This window comes from Muntiacus reevesi, chromosome 12 (genome assembly GCF_963930625.1).
Source record: "Muntiacus reevesi chromosome 12, mMunRee1.1, whole genome shotgun sequence".
Classification (NCBI taxonomy): Eukaryota; Metazoa; Chordata; class Mammalia; order Artiodactyla; family Cervidae; genus Muntiacus; species Muntiacus reevesi.
This window is the reverse complement of record NC_089260.1, coordinates 40,648,813-40,672,255: the sequence shown is the minus strand read 5'-3', so window position 1 is coordinate 40,672,255 and position 23,443 is coordinate 40,648,813.

The window sequence follows — 23,443 nt, the reverse complement described above, 5'->3', positions numbered from 1 at the left end:
TGAGGGTAAAGAAGGTTAAAAGTGGCTGTTTTGAGAAATGGTTGCTGGCTTTCTATGGCATCCTCAGATATTTTGGTAAGATAGCATTAGCTTTCTGGCTGAGAGTATAGAGCATGAATCTACCTTGGTGCCAGTCCAAATCATTACTTGAATTCTTGGCAGACAGGCTATAAGAGAAAGCTTTAATAAGTGGACTAATTCAGTGTTACAGTGTTTTTAGGGGGTACTGTAGAATTTTAAGTTTGTGTAGAAGAACTCATAGACAAAGCAGTGGCATATTAGCAATCTAGTAGTTTAAGTAATAAGGTTTTTAGGAGACTGAGAAAGAGGAGGAGAGAGAGAAGAATGGAGTAGAGAGAGGAGAATTATGAGCTAAATGTCCCTAAGAGGTCAAAGGAAAAGTGTAAGTGTGAAGATATGAAGGATCTTGATGGGGTAAACTTGCATTAGGGAGTGGAACATTAGAGATTATGTTTAGGAATGTTGGGTAGTTATTGATAATGATCAGTTCCAAGGGATGGCTGTGGGTGTGGTTAGCTGAATTAGAGTTGAAGTGTAAGTTGGTGGCATTAAGAAAGGGGGTAAATTGTGATACAAGGTTATTGATAGATCAATATGGATACTGAAGCCATGTAGGACGCTAGTGGGATTTATGAGTGAGAAGCCTGCGAGCCAGACGCAATAAACAGTGTCTGACCATGAAGCTATTTAGATACCAGCATTGAAAGGTGGAATAGCATAACGATATAATCTAAAGAAGACTTTTTTATTTGAGTGAGGTGGAAAAATGTGTTAGGAGGCAAAGAAGTGGAATTCTAACACTCTTTCCTCCTAGCCTGTAAAGTATGGAATTTTGGACAATAAGCAATCTCCATTTAAAGGTATAAGAGAAGAAACAGAATTCTTCAGAGAACTGGGTTTTGACCTTAATAAGAGACTGAAGGTTTAGATTAGTCAGAGGTTTCTTTACCACACAAGTGAATTATCTGACTCAGATGCAATAGGATCATATCAGGAAATTATTGGAAGGTGAAAAGAGTGTAAAAATAATAATTAAAATTAGTATTTTTAGATCCTCCCTATGATTCAGACACTTCCAAGCGTCTTATATGTAATGTCATCTCATTTTTAATCATCACAAGAATTCAGCGGATATATATTATTTTGCCTATTTCTCTATTAATAGAGGCATCAAAGGCTTAAGCAACTTATGTAAGCTCTTTAGGTAGAAAGAGGGAAAACCAACGTTTTAAGCCAGGTCTGATACCTGGGCATACTCTTCACCATTATGTTATAATGATGGAAATATGCAGGTTAGGAAAGAGAAGATGATGGTAAGTTTAAGAACTCAGTTTTGGAAGTGAAAGGAAGACTGAAAGTACTGTATTTGGCCAGTAGTACAGATTACAACGGGTTTCCCAGGTGGCTCAGTGGTGAAGAATCTACCTACCAGGCAGGAGATGGGAGTCTGATCCCTGGGTCGGGAAGATCCCCTGGAGGAGAAAACGACAACCCACTCCAGCATTCTTGACTGGAAAATTCTGTGGACAGAGGAGCCCGGCAGGCTGCAGTCCATGGGGTCACAAAAGAGTAGGACGTGACTTGGTAACTATACGCATGCACACAGGTTACAGCAGAGTCAGGCACCAATTTATTTGGTCAGAATGTGCCCCCCCCAACAAAAAATTAAGTACCAGTGTAAGAGGCCCAACAACCACACCTCAAAATCTGCAAGCTGACAACTTTTCTGAAAGTTTCATAGAAATTTTCTGGTCATCTGGTCATCTGTCATGGCTCAGAGGGATTAGGAGGATCCTAATTCTAGTCCAAGTATGTGAATGGTAGGATGAGTTGTTTAAGGAAACTTCCCCTTCTTTTAAGTAGAAGCTATAATTCCTTCTTCAAAGATAAGTTTAAATATTCAAACATCTTTGAAGGAATTTTAGTCTAGTTGTACATCTAAACTAATTAGTTACTTATTTTCCTCACTCTTCCTTTCCTTATATAGGAGCTAGGTGGCCCAAAACAGTTTGATTTGTAATACTGCCACAATGTAATCTTTTAAGTATTATCTTTCAACTCTCAAAAGTTTCCAAGTTTGGACAGTGAACTGTATGTACACCCAACTTTAGTGTTCCTCACTAAACCTACAGTGGTGAGATCCTACCATTGCTTCTGCTTGTACTCATGTATTCAGTTCAGTCTCAAAGTGAGTATCTGTCCTCTGAATGTGATATGCGTTTACAAAATGCTCCCTATATTCTTCAACACTATTAATAGGTATGCAGGCTAATTTTAACGAAAAATAGTAGTAATCATAAATTATAAGGAGCATTAATTCATATCCCTATATTATTATATAGATATCATTTAAATATAATATCTTTACCATACTAAATGTCATTACCATTAATTTTTTACTGCATAGTTAATATGGGGTAACCTGTGGTAACCTGGGTTTTCCAGGTGGCATAGTGGTAAAGAATCTGCCTGCCACATGGGATAACCTATCCCAATGATACATTTTATAAAATATTTTTTTTTCGGTCAGAAAATTACTTTGTTTGACTTTATCTTTCCACTGAATTTTGAAATTTCCCTTGGTACTGTTCTCTGTATGGTGAATATTGTAATTTCTCTTGCCTAAGGCAATACCGTTCTAGCCTTGTAATACCTGAAGTTTTATCATGTCATGTTAAAGATGCTGTTATCCTTTTTCTTATTCTGTCCTTTTCATATATTTTTAAATGATGTTGATACAAGGTTTTCTAAAAAGTAAAGTAGAATAATTAACAACATGATTAAACACATAAAGGGTTTGATTTTGCTTGTTTTTGAAGCCTTCACAGTCCTAAAGAGCTTACTCAATGCTTCACATTAAAGGCATTAAATTAGAAGGATGGTGTATGTCAGCATGGAGAATTAGATTAAGTCACTATAACAACACTCTTTTTTCCAAACAAGAAACAACAGAAAATAAGAACAACTGTCTAGATGGAGTAACTAAATATTATTGAAATTGAGATTATTTATAAGAAGGAGTTACGTAATATTCACGAATATTGAGTCACACTCTTGATAGATTTTGGGAAACTATCTTCTTTCTGAGTTTGGGACACAGAGCCTTCCAGTAGAGGGCTCCACAGGACTGAAGGATGTTACATTCCACAGAAGTGAGAAGGTTCCTCTTGAGAAGCCATCTTAAAAACCCAACATAGTAAAAAGTATTTTGAAACTCCACCCATAGCATTTTCCACAAATCCCTTCAGTAGATGGAAACTTAAAAAAAATTATTTATTTATTTATTTTGGGGTCGTCTGTGTTGCACGGGCTTTTCTCTAGTTGCCGTGAGTGGGAGCTACTCTTCGTTGCAGTGCCCTGGGCTTCTCATTGCGGTGGCTTCTCTCATTGCACAGCAGGGCTCTGGGGCACGTGGGCTTTGGAGGCTGCGGTCCCTGGGCTCCAGAGCACAGGCTCAATACTGTGGTGCACGGGCTTCGTTGTTCTGTGGCATGTGGGATCTTCCCCGATGAGGGATCAAACCCGTGTCTCTTGCATTTAGCAGGCTGATTCTTTATCACTGAGCCACCAGGGAAGCCCTGGAGACTTTTTAAATGGTGATCCAAAACTGATTACAGTGAGATTTTTAGCTTGATTTTAATATTCTACCGTATATATAAATTAGCTACTCTAGACTCTTATCTCATGATACAAAGCAATCTACTGTCTGAACTGAGGGTGTGTAAGGAAAAAAAAATGCTGTTTCCTTGGAAACAGCTACCTGAAAGTTCGAGGAACACCTCTGTCCCGGGAGTTAATTTGTTTCAGATGGGGAAAGGTGATTACTTACGAACCATAGAGAAGAGACAGAGAGAGGAACTCATAGGTTTCTTTCCTATCATCACTGTTAATTTTTTCAAAAATGAGTACCAGATGTCAGTGGCAAGAGTAAATATTAATGACATTGTTTCTGTGCAAGGTTATTACTCTACAGCAGTTTGGGCTTATATGCGGAAGAAACATAGCCGGCATGCAAAAGGAAAATTTCTTAATTTAACCAAAGTAGATCAAAATGTGCCGCCCACCCTTCCCAGTTTCCCAGTTTGCTGGAAGTTTTCCAATGCTCTGCTTCAGTTATTGTTGGTCATTATGCAGTTCAAATGTTAACCACTTAGGTAGAATTAGCTGTAAAAGATAACAATCTTTCATTTTGTAAAAATGGAACTTCCAGCTTACTAACTTGATTTTCCCCCCAGTGTAGTGAAGTACTAATTTTGCTCGGTCTGCTCTTTTGCTCTACTCCCTATCGTTTTTGTTTCTCCTAGTGCAGCTCCATTAAGTTAGTCTGCTCAGAACTACAGAAGCTTCAGTTTTGAATATATGGTAGTAGGTTTTCAGTCAGACTTTGTTAGTTGGTTGGTTAACTGTTAATATTGCTGACCACAGTTGAGCTGTGGTTTAGAGCTATAGAATTGAATAAAGCAAATCAATCAGTCCCCATGGGAAAAACTTAGTACCTATTCTGTGGTATCATTTTCTAATGAACCAAGTTAACCGGACAACAGAAATCACAACATAGGGACTTCCCTGGTGGTCCAGCGGCTAAGACTTTGAGCTCCCAATGCAGAGGACCTGGGTTTGAGCCCTGGTCGGGGAACTAGATTCCACATGCTGCAACTAAGACCTGGTGCAGCCAAAATTAATAAATACATAAATTAAAAAAAAAGAAATCACAACATAAATTAAGAGAGTTCGGAAAAAACAAAGCCTGCTAAACACTTTCATTAATAAATTTATTGAGTGTGTTAATTAGTCTTTATATAGCCTCTAAGCTCATATGGTCTAATACAAGGAAGTATAAATTAACCTATAATATTTCAAATTGAAATCAAAGTCAGGTATCTGTACTATAAATTCATGGGACAAGCAATACTGTACTTGGGATAGATGGCACTGATAATATTAGCTCATCTTTGTCCACTGATTTTTTTAGAAATGTGAGTTTGCATTTTCTGTAACTCTAGATTCACAGAAAAAAGGAAATGACTAGTTTAATAAAGCTCTTTCCTTGCTATTCAACTATATTGTCATGTGAAAGTAATAAAGAATTCCCATAACAGTGAAAGAAATAATTCTTGGGGGTGTTCATTAATGTCATTCAGATATTCTCTATTTTATGTCTTCAACTTCCTATAAAATGTTCAGAACCAATGAACACAAAATGTTACATAGATACATTATTGTTAAAATATGCTAAATATCACCTACTCCAGTATTCTTGCCTAGAGAATTCCATGGACAAAGGAGCCTCTCAGGCTCCAGTCCACGGGGGGCGCAGAGAGTAGAACACTCACACTCACATATTAAGTATCAGTTAGTTCTGTTCATTCAAGCAATTATAATATTGTTATTACTCAAGGAGTGTTCTATTTGTTTATGACACTAATGGAATTTTTAAATATCATCAATTTCCATAGAAATGCTACTTGATTATCACAAATATATAGATGCAGTGACCTTCATAAGGAAAAGATATATTTTTCACAAGAGAAAGATATATATTCCCAAAAGCACAATTCCATCTGGCCTCTTTTACCAAATATATAATATAGAATAGTAAAAACATGTATACATATGTATCATCCAAGCAACAATAATGTTAAGATATATTTAAGTAAATAGAATATCTATACCATTGCACTTGTGAGCTTGGGATTCTAAAAATAGTCATAGATGGTTAAACATAGCTTTAACAGCCAACATTTATTTCTCACAGTTATGGAGGCTGGCAGGTCTCAGATCAAGGTACAGGCAGCCTCCATGTCTGGTGAGGACATGGCAGAGAGAAAGAGAGAGTACTGGGTTCTTCTTTTTATTTTTATGTATTTACTTATCAGCCACTCCTTGGGGCCTGTGGGATCCTAGTTCCTCAGTCAGGGATGATCCCATGCCCTCTGCTTCTTAATTGCAGAGTCCTAACCACTGGACCACCATGGGAGTCCCCTCTTCTTCTTTTTAAAGGCACTAATCCCCTTATGGGGGGCTCCACTCTCATCATGTCATCTAAAACTAATTATCTCCCAAAAGCTCCACCTTGAAATAACATCACACTAGGGATTGGGGTTTCAACAGACATTCAGTTTTGGTGTTGAGAAGATTATGAGATGCTCTTGAGCAGGGATAAAATTCATAATTTGGGGCAAGTGTGTTCTGGAAAAAGACACTCTATACCATGAGCCTAACAGGATATTGCTTTTTCCCAGAGTCATCTTTTAAAAGAAAGGTGATATTTAGTGTTAAATTTTATTAGGAAAAAAGTACCATTGTGCTCCATAACACAAATATGGAATTCATCATAAAAAGAACTATTCTTTTAAAATATATTTAACAAAACAGGAAAATATTTCTCTTTTTCTAATTGATTTCTGTGCTATGTCTGAAAATTAAGGTAGACAATGGGTTTAGTGTATGTGAGTCCCTTGGACTGCAGGAAGATCAAACAAGTCAATCCTAAAGGAAATCAACACTGAATACCCTTTGGAAGGATGGATGCTGAAGCTGAAGCTCCAGTACTTTGGACACCTGATGTGAATAGCCAACTCACTGGAATAAGTCTAATGCTGGAAAGATTGTGGGCAAAACAAGATGGGGGTCCAGAGGATGAGATGGTTGCATGGCATCACCAACTCAATTGAAATGAACTTGAGCAAACTCCAGGAGATAGTGGAGGACAGAGGAGCCTGGCGTGCTGCAGTCCATGGGGTCACAAGGAATCAGACATGACTTAGAGGCTGAACAACAACATATGTGTGTTTAACAAAGAGAACTAACAGGGATGTTTATGAAAAGTGAGAAAAGTGAAAGTTGCTCAGTTGTGTCCAACTCTTTGCGACCCCATGGATTAAACAGTCCGTGGATTTCTCCAGGCCAGAATATTGGAGTGAGTAGCCTTTTCCTTCTCCAGGGGATCTTCCCAATCCAGGAATCGAACTGGAGTCTCCTGCATTGCAGGCTTTTTTTTCTTTACCAACTGAGCTATCCGGGAAGCCCAACAGGGATATGCATAGGTGTTTTGAAAAATTGAACATAACTATACCTTACATACCCATGCATTTATTTATAATATTTATTGTTCACTTGTGCTACATATTGCTTTAAATGATTGGCTATGTCGCTAAGCATATAAATATCTCAGATTTTGTTTTGTTTATATATATATATATTAAACTTTTTATTTTATATTGGAATATAGCTGATTAATAATGTTATGATAGTCTCAAGGGGACAGCAAAGTAACTCAATCATACATATACATGTATCTATTCTGTTTTGGTTATATATTGATGAGAAGATCTTAACTGGTATTACACTGACTTTCAATCTCCATTTGTATAAGAGCTTATTTGTATCACACTTCAATTGTTTGCACGTACAAGAGTGTTAATAACATCCCTAGACAGTTCTTAAATTTGCAAGATTACCCTGATTTGGCCTGCTTGGATCAGGCCTCTCTCTGACTAACTCCCTACCTCACTACAACTCACTACAACTGGGCTTCCCTGGTGGCTCAGCTGGTAAAGAATCTGCTTGCAATGTGAGAGACCTGGGTTCAATCCCTGGGTTAGGAAGAACTGCTGGAGAAGGGATAGGCTACCCATTCCAGTATTCTTGCCTGGAGAATTTCATGGACTGTATAGTCCATGGGGTCACAAAGAGTTGGACTCAACTGAGTGACTTTCACTACAACTAACATTGTCATATGTTTTTCAACTTAAGTCATACATGTAGAAACATGAATTAAATGCCAATGAGTGAAGAAAACAGTGAAATAGGCAGTGCCGATAACTTAGAGGAATTACCCACTGATAAATTATCAAGTGAATAATGCCAATGTGGGTTTAACACTACTCTCCCCCATCTTTTTTTTCCCCACAAAATAGTACATTAAAATGGCTCTTGTATGGTTCAGTTCAGTCACTCAGTCTTGTCTGATTCTTTGTGACCCCATGAACTGCAGCACGCCAGGCCTCCCTGTCCATCACCAACTCCCGGAGAGTTCACCCAAACCCATGTCCATTGAGTTGATGATGCCATCCAACCATCTCATCCTCTGTTGTCCCCTTCTTCTCCTGCCCTTAATCTTTCCCACCATCAGGGTCTTTTCCAATGAGTCAGCTCTTTGCATCAGGTGGACAAAGTATTGGAGTTTCAGCTTCAACATCAGTCCTTCCTATGAACATCCAGGACTGATTTCCTTTAGGATGGACTGGCTGGATCTCCTTGCAGTCCAAGGGACTCTCAAGAGTCTTCTCCAACACCACAGTTCAAAAGCATCAATTCTTCGGTGCTCAGCTTTGTTTATAGTCCAACTCTCACATCCATACATGACCACTAGAAAAAACTGTAGCCTTGACTAGACGGACCTTTGTTGGCTAAGTAATGTCTCTGCTTTTTAATATGCTGTCTAGGTTGGTCATAACTTTCCTTCCAAGGAGTAAGCATCTTTTAATTTCTATCTACTGCCATGAAGTGATGAGACCGGATGCCATGATCTTAGTTTTCTGAATGTAAATTCACCCTTACCATCTTAGTTCACTGATTCCTAGAATGTCGATGCTTACTCTTGTCATCTACTGTTTGACCACTTCCAATTTGCCTTGATTTATGGACCTAACATTCCAGGTTTCTATGCAATGTTGCTCTTTACAGCATCGAAGCTTGCTTCTATTACCAGTCCCATTCACAACTGGGTGTTGTTTTTGCTTTGGTGCCATCCCTTCATTCTTTCTGGAGTTATTTCTCCACTGATCTCCAGTATCGTATTGGGCACCTACTGACCTGGGGAGTTCATCTTTCAGTGTCCTATCTTTTTGCCTTTTCATACTGTTCATGGGGTTCTCAAGGCAAGAATACTGAAGTGGTTTGCTGTTCCCTTCTCCAGTGGACCACATTCTGTCAGACCTCTCCACCATGAGCCGTCTGTCCTGGGTGGCCCCACACGGCATGGCTTAGTTTCATTGAGTTAGACAAGGCTGTGGTCCATGTGTCTTGTATGGTAGTAAGCCCTGATATTATATTTGCTACCACTAGTCCCATGGCTTTCTTCACAAGTGAATATTACAATTAAGCATTCCCTTTTATGGAAGTGTCATAATTAGGTTAGACTTGAAATGACTTTTTGAAATGTAAGTAAGAATGGTCATTGTCTTATTTATTGTTATGTTCTCAGTATCTAGAGCTTCGCTTTGCATGAAGAAGGTGAGAAATACAGATTTAAGCAAGTGAGTAAATCTATAGCTGACATTTGTATCTGTTTACCACGAAGAAGGACTGTAAAATCTATGGAGCAGTCTTGCAAAGACTTTCGAAGACTTCCTCTTTGAAAATGCCATGTAACAAATTGTTGTTGTTATTCAGTCACTAAGTCATGTCCGAGTCTTTGCCACTCCATGGACTGCAGCACACCAGGCTTCCCTGTCCTTCACTCTCCCAGAGTTTGCTCAAATTCACGTCCATTGAGTTGATGATGCTGTCTGATCATCTCATCCTCTGCTGGCCCCTTCTCCTTTTGCCTTCAATCTGGCCCAGCATCAGGGTCTTTTTCAGTGAGTTGACTCTCTGCATCAGGTGGCCAAACTATTGGAGCTTCAGCATTAACCCTACTAAGGTTCATTAATAACTGGTTTGTTTTAGAAAGCAAAATAAAAATTAGGTATGATCCACATGCAGATCTATGTCAAAACGTCGGGATCATATGGCAGCTTTTGTTAATTTTCTTTTTGAATGGCTGAGAAGTAAGTTTGATTACAGTTTTTGGCCAAGAACACTGGCTTTTAATCTTTTATTTGTATAAGATCATATCTGCATCTCTATTTCTACCAACTACTTTCTTCTGCTAATGCTGTGTTTTCTCTGGTTCTTTGTACATTTTCATTCAATTCCTAAATGTGGACCTTTTCCAAGGTTCTGTCTAGACTCTAACTTGGATCATTTCATAGATCTTTAAATATAACTCACATACAAATTGTATTCTAAAATGTCACCAGTAGCTTTTATTTGTTACCACAATGTTTTATTGTTACTTTGCCTTGAAAGGTCAAAAAGCAAGCCTTTTTTCCCCCATTCCTAATTACACTTCTCTTGAATTCAGTATTTCTCATACTGTTTTACTATTTTCCCAGTAGTATAAAATTGAATCCTTATACACATCTTATCTCTCTCTTCAAGACACTCAAATAAAGTCAGTTGCTTAAAAAAAAAAAATCCCATCAGTGCTTTCTTTGCCTTAATCTTTCACATCTTTATTCTATCACATTTACTCATTTATCTCCTGTACCATTACTGTTGGGCTTCCCAGGTAGTGCAGTTGGTAAAGAATTTGCCTGCCAGTGCAGGAGTGCAGAAGATCCAGATTTGATCCCTGGGTCAGGAAGATGCCCTGGAGGAGGAAATGCAACCCGCTCCAGCATTCTTGCCTGGAAGATTCCATGGACAGAAGAGTCTGGCGGGTCCAGTCCACGGGATCGCACAGTTGGACATGACTGAGCACACACAGCACTGTGACTATTACATGCTCTTCCAGTAGTGCATTCTATGTCTTTTTCTTTCAATTCATCTTCTACATTGCACTCAGCAAAACGAAAAAGTACTACTTGGCTCACTTGATGTATCTAATTCAACTAAATAAGATATAAATCCTAAACTTGACTTTCCATGTTAAGCTTTTAGTGTACTGTTTTAAATTCTAACCTCTACAAAATCTTCATGTACATTATACTCCAGAAAATTCAACTAATTGCTTTTCCATAAACACACCATGACATTTCCTAGCTCTGTGCATTTTTTAGGCTCTTCCTTCAACTAAGAATGCACTTTAACCTCCTTCTATTTATTATGGCTTCCCAGGTGACACAGTAGTAAAGAATTTGTCTGCCAATGCAAGAAACTCAAGAGACTCAGGTTCAATACCTGAGTTGGGAAGATCCCCAGGAGGAATAAATGGCTACCCACTCCAGTATTCTTGCCTGGATAATTCCATTGACAGAGGAGCCTGGCAGGCTACAGTCCATGGGATTGCAAAGAGTCAGACACAACTAAGCACGCATTTCTATTTAAGTCTACTACCTGAAATTTTCTTCTCTTTCATGGCTCTCCTTGTGGCAATAATTACAGATTATTGACTGAAGCTGTTCCTGGCTTTTGAGTACAGGCTGCCCTCAGTTCTTTGCCACTGCATGCATAGTGCAGCTCCCAGTATGGGGATTGGCTTCACTGGAGCAAGGAAGAGAATACAGAGACCAAGACAGATGGAAACCAGTATAACTTTGTAATGTCACCTCAGAAGTGACATCTGGTCACCTTTGTAATATTCTCTCCATGAATTTAGTCTCTCAAAGGATAACATAAGGATGTGAATGTATTGGGAGTCAGGGATCTTTGGGAGCCAACTTAAATGTTGTCTACCAACCACACTCTTCAATTGCCATCACTTCCTTGGTTCTCACAGGAAATATAAATCTCTGTTGAATCCTATACTAGTTGATTGGCTTTGGTTTTTTACCTCTGATCACTTTTCTCTTTTTCTTAGAATACTTTCATCCATACTAGCTATTGATTCTAATATATTGAATTCTAAGTATATTTCTGTCTGTTCTTGTTCAGTCTTTTGAGTTGTGTCTAACTCTTTTGCAGCCCTTGGACTGTAGCCAGCCAGGCTCCTCTGTGGCCAGTCTGGCTCCCCCAGGTAACCTGGCTATCCACCATTGAATTGACGCCATGACTGTCGTAGTGCATGCCTTGGCTGCCCCAGTGGCCCAGCGGTGAAGACTTGCCTGCCAGCACTGTTAACAATAGCTAGGACGTGGAAGCAACCCAGATGTCCATCGATGGATGAATGGATAACGAAGTTTTTGGAATACTACTCAGCCATAAAAAGGAACACTTCTGAGTCAATTCTAATGAGGTAGATGTTACACAGAGTGAAGTGGGTCAGAAAGAGAAAAATAAACAGCGTATATTAAAGCATGTATCTGGGATCTAGAAAGATGGTACTGATGGACATATTTGTAGGTAGCAGTGGAGACACAGACGTAGAGTACAGACTTGTGGACACAGTGTAAGGGGGAAGGAGAGGGTGGGACAAATGGAGAGAGTAGATGGAAACATATACGCCACCATATGTGAAATTGATAGCCAGTGGAAATTGCCTGTATGACTCAGGGGACTCAAACCAGGGCTCTGTGACAAGCTAGAGGAGTGGGATGGGGTGGGAGGTTGGAGGGAGGTTCAAGAGGGAGGGGACATATGTATACATATGGCTGATGCATGTTGATGTATGGCAGAAACCAACACAGTATTGTAAAGCAATTCTTCTTCTTTTAAAAATAAATAAATAAATAAAAAGGAAAGAATCTCTTGCCACTGCCGGAGACATGGGTTTGATCCTTGGGTCAAGAAGATCCCCTGGAGGAGGAAATGGTAACCCACTCCAGTATTCTTCCCTGGGAAACCCCATGGACAGAGGAGCCTGGTGGGCTATAGTCCATGGAGTTGCAAAGAGTTGGACACGACCTAGAGACTAAACAACAGCAACATATTTCTATCTACCACCACATTATGCTTGTAGTATTTCTGACTAAATATTGCTGAATGGTTTCTATTTCTGTCACAATGTCTCCTAATTGGAGAATCAGTTTCTTGTTACCTTCCTATATAAACCCTTACCTCTAATTTCGTGAACACTCCAACCAGAAAGACCAACATAAACTTGCAAAATACCCAGTGGAAGATACTTGTAAAATGGTCCAACTTTTATTTTCCCTTTCTGGACTCAAGGCATAAGCCCATTGTGGTTTTTAATGGTGCAATATTTTTGAATAAACATTTGCTATAACAAAATATTCTTGAGATCGAGAAACAATTCTAACTGCCACATTGCTTTGAACATGGTAATATATAAATATGTGAATATATGAAAGACTAAGATAAAATAAGAATCATTTAGAAATCTGTAAAAGTTCAAATTTGATGCATGAAGCAGGGCACCCAAAGCTGCTGTTCTGGGACAACCAAGAGGGATAGGATAGGGAGGGAACTGGGAGGGTTGTTCAAGATGGTGGGACACATGTACACACATGGCTGATTCATGCCAATGTATGGCAAAAACCACCACAATATTGTAAAGTAATTTGTCTCCAGTTAAAATAATTAATTAAAAAAAGAAATCTATAAAAAATCAACAGTCCAAACGGCATTTCATCTGTATTCATATCATCTCCTACAAAAAACATTTAGAGATTGCTGATTAACCCATCACTTTAAGATAAGTACACAGAATTTCTGTCTTCTGCCATATGTTGTTCAAGATTTATATGCTGAAAAATTAATCTGAAACTCATACTAAAGAGGATTGATTTATAAGTTATATCCAATCCATCTTATTGAAATCTAAATCTAGACAATAATCTCATAAAACATAGTGTAATGATTTCATAAAAAATAGTCAAATAGTGAACTAATATTAGCATCCTCGCCTCATAAAATATGGGGAAAGTGGGTAATCATTATTTTTCACACATTAGTCAGCTAACACTATACATTATTTATTTCTATAATTTCTGCTGTAAAATTTAATGTCTTTTTTAGTAGTTTCCAGATACATTGTCTACATAAGTCATATTCTCTTACCAGAAATGCTTGACTTGCTTTAAGAGAATCCAATACTGGCCAGTCAAAATTGAGTGCCTATCATAAGCCTATTAAATGACAGTAATTATTATTTTCTTCTTACAACACTGTGTTTTATTCATTTCTTCTAAAAATAATGAAGTGCATTTAAGTAGTTATGCATGCTAGTTATAAATATATTACTTCTATAATTTTTACTGCTAGCATCAAAGTGAAGCACCATTGTTGATTTTAACCGTTGATGACTTTTCCTCAAGGACATGGTCAATTGGAAGGCCAAAGGAATGATTGGTGATGCTACAGAAATAGTTCAAAAACAGTATTGCCCCACATGATACACAGAACTGTCATAAATTAAATGCACCACCTGCTGCTGTTTAAATAAAATAATGGTTTAAAAACTCCACAAAGCATATAGAAACTTCAGGAAACAAAGTTTTGCTGCAAATAAAGGTATAAAACTTGATTCCAGAAGAAAGGGAGGAAACCACAAGGTCCTGAATTCACTCTGAGGTTAAGTTAGAATCCAGGCCTTCCTGAACTCAGTTCATTTTGCATCAGATCTTTAGCTGATCTGGTTTCCCAAAAGATATAAGTTTAGCTTTCATAATTCATTCCCAGTTTGGCCTGGAATAAGATAGCTTACCTCCACATTCCTGGCAAGCAACATTTCTTTGCTGGAAGAAAAGTTCACCTCTTAACTGAATGTTTGGCTAGAGATCAGGAAAAAATAAGATCTGATTTCTTTTACACTTGACTTCCTTTTTCATATGACCCTTACACAGAATTGTCTTTATTCTTCACTCTGTCAGCTGGAATAAAATAAATTATGCCAGTTCCTGTTCATCTGGCACCCTTAGGAATTCTTAAACATACTCCACAAATAATGTATCTTTCAGTTCATTGAAATCTAGCAGCTTGAGAATACATCTCAAACAAAGGATGTGAAACGGTCTTCTTTACATCCTGAGAGGCCTAAAGTACCAACTGCCTTTAAACTGGTGTTTGATTTTCCAGGCTTCCCACTAGTGTCAGTGTTCCTTCTTTACCATGTTGCTGACTCCTCAGTTTTAGCCTTTGCTCTTTTTGCCTTCTGGTCATGCACATTTCCCTCCTGCAGTTTTTAAACTGCTGTTGCTTTGTTTACACGAGGTAGCAATCTCCTACCACCTCTCCTTTCTTTCTCCCCTCCTGTTTCTCTGAACAGCCTGATCAACAGGGAAACGCATGGAAGAAGGAAATAGAGAAACCTGTGGGTTCTAAAGCCCATTCGCAGGAAGAGAATGTCTATAAGTGATCCAGTTTAATATTTATTAAGTGTTTGCTGTGCCAGTTTATGAATGAGAGAGTTGAACTATCCACATATAATGAGTAAAAAGATTGTGTCAGTCTTACAATGAAATAAGATAAACATACCAACAAGAATGGTGTTTAATAAAATTTACCAGTTGTTGAAATCATATAAATATTTTCTTGTTTGACAAAGTAGAATGCTATTGTTCAGTCGCTTAGTCGTGTCTGACTTTGCGACCCCATGGACTACAGCACACCAGGCTTTCCTGTCCTTCACTATCTCCCAGAGATTACTCGAAAAGTAGAATACAGGAGCTTGTATTACATGGGAGGTCTTCTATTATTGCTTAGCTCAGACATTTCTTTATCTATGTCTATATATGTATATATGTATCTGTACCTATCTTTCTATTTATCTATCTGATCTAAGTATTTATCTATCTGTGTGTGCATGCGCAGTCACTCTGTCATCTGACTCTTTGCAACCCCATGGACTGTAGCCCACCAGGTTCCTCTGTCTATGGAGTTTTCCAAGCAAGAATTCTGGAACAGGTTGCCATTTCCTCCTCCAGGGGACCTTCCCAACTCAGGGATGAAACCCATGTCTCCTGCATCTCCTGAATCGGCAGGTGGATTCTTTATCCCTGGGAAGCCCCCATTTACCTATCCAGTTATATATCTGTCTATCAAAAGAGAACACCATTGCTCCACCACTAACATTATATACCCTTCAGGGTGTCTAGTACAGTGTCTTGAACACTGCAGGCTCTCAGATCCTTGTTTAGTTGGTTTGAAGTGAGTTTTTGAGTATAAAATATGTGTGTGTGTGTGTGTATACATACACACACTTATATATATACATTAATATATATATAAAACAGAAGAATCTACTAAAGATTCAATAGGAACAAAAGTCTATGAAGTGTTTCCCGCTGAATGTTCCCAGTGAGAAGGAAAATAAATATATTCATTAGGGTCCATTCAGGAAGACAGTGATTATGCCAGCTGTTTTAATGGAGAGAGTTTAATACAGGAAATTAAACCAATACTGAAAGACTACAAAAGCAAAAACAAACAAATTGCCATGACACAGAAATAGTGATTTCAAGCGACAGCCTTCATCTTTAGGGCAAGTGAAATGGGAGGGAATAACTGGTCATTAGACGCTTGAAGGTTGGAAAGGCGTCTCATGAGGCTGAGACCCAAAACTCTAAGCAAAGCTGCTGTCAGTGATGCTGGGACCTCAGAAACCCTGAAGAGGAGCTCTGAACCCACACCCACACCAGTTGGCTGGTGCTAATATCTCTGATATGGCTAGTTAGGGTGTAAAGCAAACCAACAAGAAGAGAAGGTGGAAATTGTTACCCGTCACCCCTGACATGAATGCTCCACACCTAATGAATGATCTATCCTGCTCTTATTTGTGGCTGACTTCTTGTTGTGCTTCCCTCTCTCTCACTCACCCAACATCAGTCACACTTGCCTCTATGTTCCTGTCTCAGGATTTGACACTGGCTTTTGCCCTCGTTGGAAGCCTCTTTCTCCAGATTCCCATATGGCTCACCCCTCAGTTCCTTTAAACATTTGCTCAAATGGCATCTTCCCAGTGAGGTTTTCCTTACCATGGTTAAGAGGATTCTCTATTGCAAATCCATCTGTCCCTCACTCTGTATCTCTTTTCCTGCTTTATTTGTCTACCTAGTCCTTACCACTCTCTAATACAATATATAAATTATAATGTCTGCTCCACAAGGGCAAGTTTTTGGTCTGTTTTGTTTATGTCCATAGCACCCAGTCAGCCACAAGATAGGTCTCAGAAAATATTCTTGAATGAATGAACTGGGACAAAATAAGAAACTGCAAAACACTGGGGTGCTGAAAAATGTTAGCTGCTAAAGAAAGATAATGAAGCATGAAATCAGTAAAGAGGCTGGTGGATTTAGTGAGTTTGTGATCACTGATGGCTATCAAAAGGTAGTTTTTACAGGAAATAGAAATCATATTTTAAAAGCCTGAGGAGAGAGTAGGTGTTAAGGCAATGAATGTGGTCTTTTTCCTTTCAAAGATGTTATTCCTTGAATGTACAGAAAAACATGGGAAAAAGCTATTAATTTTTGAATAAGAGAATGTGGGGCTATTTTTAGGTTGAGGAGTAATACAAAACAAGAATTTGATAGTTTTTAAAACACATTTTTGAAGGAAAAGGAGGCAATTGATTGTGAGCCTAAATAGCATGGTTAGGCTTCAAAAATAAAAACTCATGGAGTGGGGGAGGCTCAAGAGGGAGGGGAGATATATATATATGTGTGTGTATATATATATATATATATATGTGTATATATAAAAGTATGGCTGATTTGCATTGTTACACGACAGAAAGTAGCACAACATTGTAAAGTAATTATCCTCCAATTAAAAAATTAATTAAAAAAATAAAATCTCATTTTCCTCTGAGACTGGAATAAAAGCAGGAAAGTGAAGGTGAAAATATTTGTTTCGAGGCTAAGAGCAGAGTGTCAGAATGCCTCTGAATGACTCAGAAAGTTGGGTCATCTAGTTATACCACCTGATCAGAACGAGAAAGAACAAATGTTCTGTAGCAGCAGCAGGATCAGCATGAGGGCCCCAGCCAGTGAGAACCATGAGCGTCCGGAACTCCTGCCCTGCCCTCTGAGGTGGTGGGGGAGGAACATTCACATGGTTCCTCAACTTTTTCCTGCAGCAGCATTTCCCAGGGCGAGTACAGGATTACAGGAAGGATATTTGCATTTATCAACATTGCTTCAGATTTGAACAGATGGCAATGATCTGAGAGCAACTGATAGACACAAGGCCAGTGTTGATTTGAGCTTCTCTAGGACTTGACAAGTAGAAAGTGAGAAGGAAGGAAAGAGAATACCTATCATTTGCTTAGGTTTTTGAGGAATGCAGGATGTGTGGTGGGGAAGATCTAGCTTTCATTTAACATAAGTGGTAGAAAGGACATTTGTAACAACATTAATAACGTAGGAGAGGTCCCTTCAATTGAAGCCAACTCATACCACCAAAGCATACAGTGGAAAGAGATAGATGGCCAGCCAGCAGAGAGAATTGGAAACAAGAAGTGGCATTAAGGAAAATTAATGAGTGTAGTGTAATTGAAGTCGGCTTTCTGGGATGGTGAGTGAGGTGTCACAGGATGAAGAAAGCAAGTCTTTCATGAGTAGTCTTCAGAGAATTTAGGGAAAAATGAACCTCAAAGTGGTACATTCAGATGATTTGTTTGTTCAGTGTGGCAGTTCTCATGTTTGACCTTAGTAGTCCCTACATTCGCTCCACAGTTGTGCTTGTGAGACAAGCAAGTGATTCTGTAAAACTCAAGAGACACTTCCAAGACACCAGTCTGGTACTGTCTCTCTCTCTCTCTCTTTTTTTTGGTGTGAGTAAGAAATGCATTAATTAAAGTACATGATTTATGTGATCATATATCTACTGATTGCTTTCAAACACAGATTTAAAATTCTTTACAAACATTATCAAAGTACTTGGGCTCCTGAGATTTGTGGTATATATAATATGTAAGGAGATTAAAGCAACGTTGGTATACCAAAAACTGAATAGAGAAATTAGTGTGTATCTATATAAATCCCCTGGTTCTTTATCAGATGTCCTTTCAGTTTTTCTTTTTGTATCAAATTCTGAGTACTTCAGGGTACTAAATTTCCTAGTATTTTAAACATGCTACTAATATAAACTAATAATATTGCATCACCGATGCAATGGGCATGAACCTGAACAAACTTCAGGAGATGGTGAAGGACAGGGAGGCGTGGCATGCTGCAGTCCATGGGGTCACAGGGAGTTGGATGCAACCAGAAGACTGAACAGCAGCTAGTACATTTAACTTTCTCATTTATGCCACTTCAAAGTCTTCAAAATAAAGTTTAAAAAATAAAATGTAATTTGTCACTTTATAGACTAAGAGTATACAACTTTTAAGATGAGTATAATTTAGAACTATTGATAGGAAGCAGTTTTAAAAAATTATTATAAAAACTGAATTTTTGAAGTCACTATACTCTTATCCTAGTTATTTGTTTTCTGTAGCTCTGCATTATCCTGATTTGGTTAACTCTCACATCTTTAATATTTTAGTCATGCTATTTATTTGACTGATAACATTAGATCATGCCTAGCATTGCGGTATCTCTATTTCTTTTGATCTAATTAAGTTCACAGAAAAGGAAAATTCTAGAAATACAGCCTTCAAATGGGTACTAAGTACAAAACACTTTGAACCAACCAATGGTTGGGGTGTTATGTCATTTATGAACAGCTCATACCTTAAAAATTAGAAATGCCCAGAAGAAGGCTTTTAGTTTTGAATAGCTATAAATTATGCAAACCATCCTTCCTTATCATGGTAATTAACTGCAAATTTAATAATGTGTAATTGAGAATATGAGCTTCTCTGGTGACTCAGCAGTAAAGAATGCCCCTGCCAGTGCAGGAGATGTGGGTTAGATTCCTGAGTTGGGAAGTTCACCTGGACAAGAAAATGGCAACCCACTCCTCTATTCTGGCCAGGAAAATGCCATGGACAAAGGAGCATGGTGGGCTTCAGTCCTTGGGGTTGCAAATAGTCGAACATGACTTAGTAACTAAACAACAGCAATGACAATTGCAAATCTAGTTAATTTTTATATTTTTAGTTTTTGAAATGATCTCCTTATTGTAATTCACTCAGATTTTGGAATTGAATGGAAAATGTCAAAAGGATTTTAAAATCTTCATAAGCACCAATAGAGTACAAAAGTCCCTACTCTTCATTTGACAGCAAAAATATTCATATTTGCTAAACCTACTGGACTTAATGGGCTTCTCGCATAGCTCAGCTGGTAAAGAATCCGCCTCCAATGCTGAAGACCCTGGTTTGATTCCTGGGTTGGGAAGATCCTCTGGAGAAGGGATAGGCTACCCACTCCAGTATTCTTAGGCTTCCCTGGTGGCTCAGAGAGTAAAGAATCTGCCTGCAGTGCAGGAGACCTGCTTTCAATCCTTGTGTTGGGAAGATCCCCTGGAGAAGAGCATGGCAACCCACTTCAGTATTCTTGACTGAAGAATCCCCATGGACAGAGGAGCCTGGCAGGCTACAATCCATGGGGTCACAAAGCGTCAGACACGACTGAAGACTAAGCACAGCACTGGACATGAGAGGAAATATACGTGTAAACCACCTCTGAGTTGAGGCACATGTCCTCCTGTTCTAGATTCAAACATTTCTAAAATCGCTCATTTATACCATCAATCCATCAACCACAGATTTCTATTAATAGAATTTTATACATGAAAACACATCCTTTTCAAAAATGTACTCAACTTGCAAACCAGCCCCACACTGCTTTTATTTTTTAAAATTAATTTCTATTGGAGTATAGTTGCTTTACAAATGTTGCGTTAGTTTCTACTCTATAGCAAAGTGAATCAGCTATACGTATATGCATTCCTTCTTTTTTGGGTTTCCTTCCCATTTAGGACAAATCACTGAGTAGGGTTCCCTGAATTATACAGTAGGTTCTCATTCAGTCAGTTTAGTTGCTCAGTCATGTCCGACTCTTTGCAACCCCATGGACTGCAGCTCGCCAGGCCTCCCTGGTCAACACCAACTCCTGGAGTTTACTCAAACTCATGTCCATTGAGTCAGTGATGCCATCAAACCATCTCATCCTCTGTCATCCCCTTCTCCTGCCTTTAATATTTCCCAACATCAGGGTCTTTTCAAATGAGTCAGTTCTTTGTATCAGGTGGCCAAAGTATTGGAGTTTCAGCTTCAGCATCAGTTCTTCCGATGAATATTCAGGACTGATTTCCTTTAGGACGGACTGGTTGGTTCTCCTTGCAATCCAAGGGACACTCAAGAGTCTTCTCCAACACCACAGTTCAAAAGCATCAATTCTTTGGAGCTCAGCTTTCTTTATACTCCAACTCTCACATTCATACATGACTACTGGAAAAACCATAGCTTTGACTAGATGGACCTTTGTTGGCAAAGTAACGTCTCTGCTTTTTAGTAAACTGTCAAGGCTGGTCATAACTCTCTTTCCAAGGAGTAAGTGTCTTTTAATTTCATGGCTGCAGTCATCATCTGCAGTGATTTTGGAGCCCCCCAAAATAAAGTCTGTCACTGTTTCCACTGTTTCCCCATTTATTTGCCATGAAGTGATGGGACCAGATGCCATGGTATTAGTTTTCTGAATGTTGAGTTTTAAGCCAACTTTTTCACTCTCCTCTTTCACTTTCATCAAGAGGCTCTTTAGTCCTTCACTTTCTGCCATAAGGGTGGTGTCATCTGCATATCTGAGGTTATTGATATTTCTCCTGGCAATCTTGATTCCAACTTGTGCTTCATCCAGTCTAGCATTTCTCATAATGTACTCTACATATAAGTTAAATAAGGAGGTTCTCATTAGTTACCTAGTTTATACAGAGTATCCATAATGCTTTTGAAAGTACTTTATCAATGACAGAATCTAAATAGTATGCCAAAATGTACCTAGGCAGCATACATATGTAAAATTTGACTTGCTTTGATTGTGACTAGTCTAATTACTTATGTATCTGCAGTGTGACCTGTAATGTCACCTAATATTCCTCACCTAATATTTCCTTTGAGGTTTAGGAAGGTTTCTACTAGGATATAGCAGTTCTCTGGAGGGTAAACTGTTGACTTCCTCATTATACTCCCCACATTGTAACTATGAAGCATCTTTGAAAATGTATGGCAGTTCACGTAAAAAATGTTCATATTAATGTAAAGAAGCTCATTGCCACAAGAGAAATTTTTGTAATTTTTTTTTCACATAGAAGGTGCTCAGCAAACATTGTTTAAGAATTCCTTGACATCTATGGAGAATTGAATGCATGTGTGAAAAGAGAGAGACCGAGACCAAGAAAGGGAGGGTAAGGGAGAAGGAATGGGAGGGACCCGATGTTTCTCAGCATTGCTAGAAAAATCCTTAGGTAAGACTTTGACTGGATGACTCTGAGTCACTTGACTATGTCTAACCAATCACTGTCACAAGGCAAACAAAATGCTTAGACATATTCATATAAATTCACATGTTTTCTTTAGAACCACATAGATCCCCAAACAGGAGTCAGTGACACCTGGGAAAAAAGAAGGAAGGAATGGAATCAATAAAGGAATTTTTAAAATAGATGCAATGTAATTGTAATTACCTGGATTCAAGTCAAGAAGGACAAGCATTCCCTCTCAAAGTTCTTTAATGCTTTTGCAGACATATTGATGCTATATGCATCTGTCTGATGGAAGATTTGTGCTCCCCAGAACACATGCTCCATGAGGGCAGATACCCTTGTCTTTTTTCCCCTGTGACAATTCGTCCACTGTATCTCCAAAGTCCAACACATATTAAGAGCTCAATATATATTTGAATGAGTGAATAGAAAAAACTTTAAAGTCTCACCAAGCATTTTAATACCCCTGTAGCATACTTTCTGTTATATTCCAAAATATGTTGTTAAAATAAAAATTTATAAAATATTGGAAAAATTTTAAAAAATGATTTTAATGGAAATTTATTTTAAAAATTTAAAAAACTATTCTATTACCTTGAACATCCATCTATACAGAAATATTTTCCTAGGTATAGGCTACATGACCATAGGTGAATTGAATCCATCTTGAAAAACTACTTGAACAATTCGGCCACTCTGTTCTGCTGAGGGGGCTGTTTAATACATTACAAGTGTCAGGACAAGTCCTGCCCGTTCCTCACAGCTGTGTGCAGGCATATAGATGAGTCATGATTCACTGTGCCAAGGCAGGTTTCAGATTTTTCTCATTCTTAGTTTTAGTCCTCATGCATCATGCTAAGTCACTTCAGTCATATCCGACTCCTTGTGACCCTGTGAACTATAGCCCACCAGGCTACTCTGTCCATGGGGATTCTCCAGGCAAGAATACCAGAGTGGGGTGCCATTTCCTACTCCAGGGGATCTTCCTGACCCAGGGATCAAACACATCTCTCTTACGTTTCCTGCATTGGCAGATCAGTTCTTTACCACTACAGGCACCTGGGAAGTTTTAGTCCTCAAACCATGACACTTGTGATCCATGAGCATCTCACATTATTCCCCAAAAGTCTGAAAGCAGCAGAAGTTGTGCCCATACTTAGATTTTTCCAAGGTTCTTGGGCAAATACAGGTTGAAAGCAAACACAATAGCTTCAGGGTCAATGGGAGTGACTTTCCTATTGTATTTTTTGCCTTAGCTTTAGTTGTCTATATTCAATAGTTTTAGGTGACCTTTTTAACACTTTTAAACAAATTTATTTTCTTCTAAAAAAATAAAATCTAAATGTAATGGTTTTTAGTTTGACCACAAAGCAAGAATATCACAAAGAGGATTCAGTTATCATGTCCTAGCATAATACATACAAAGTGCATGCCTGGAAATCAGCCT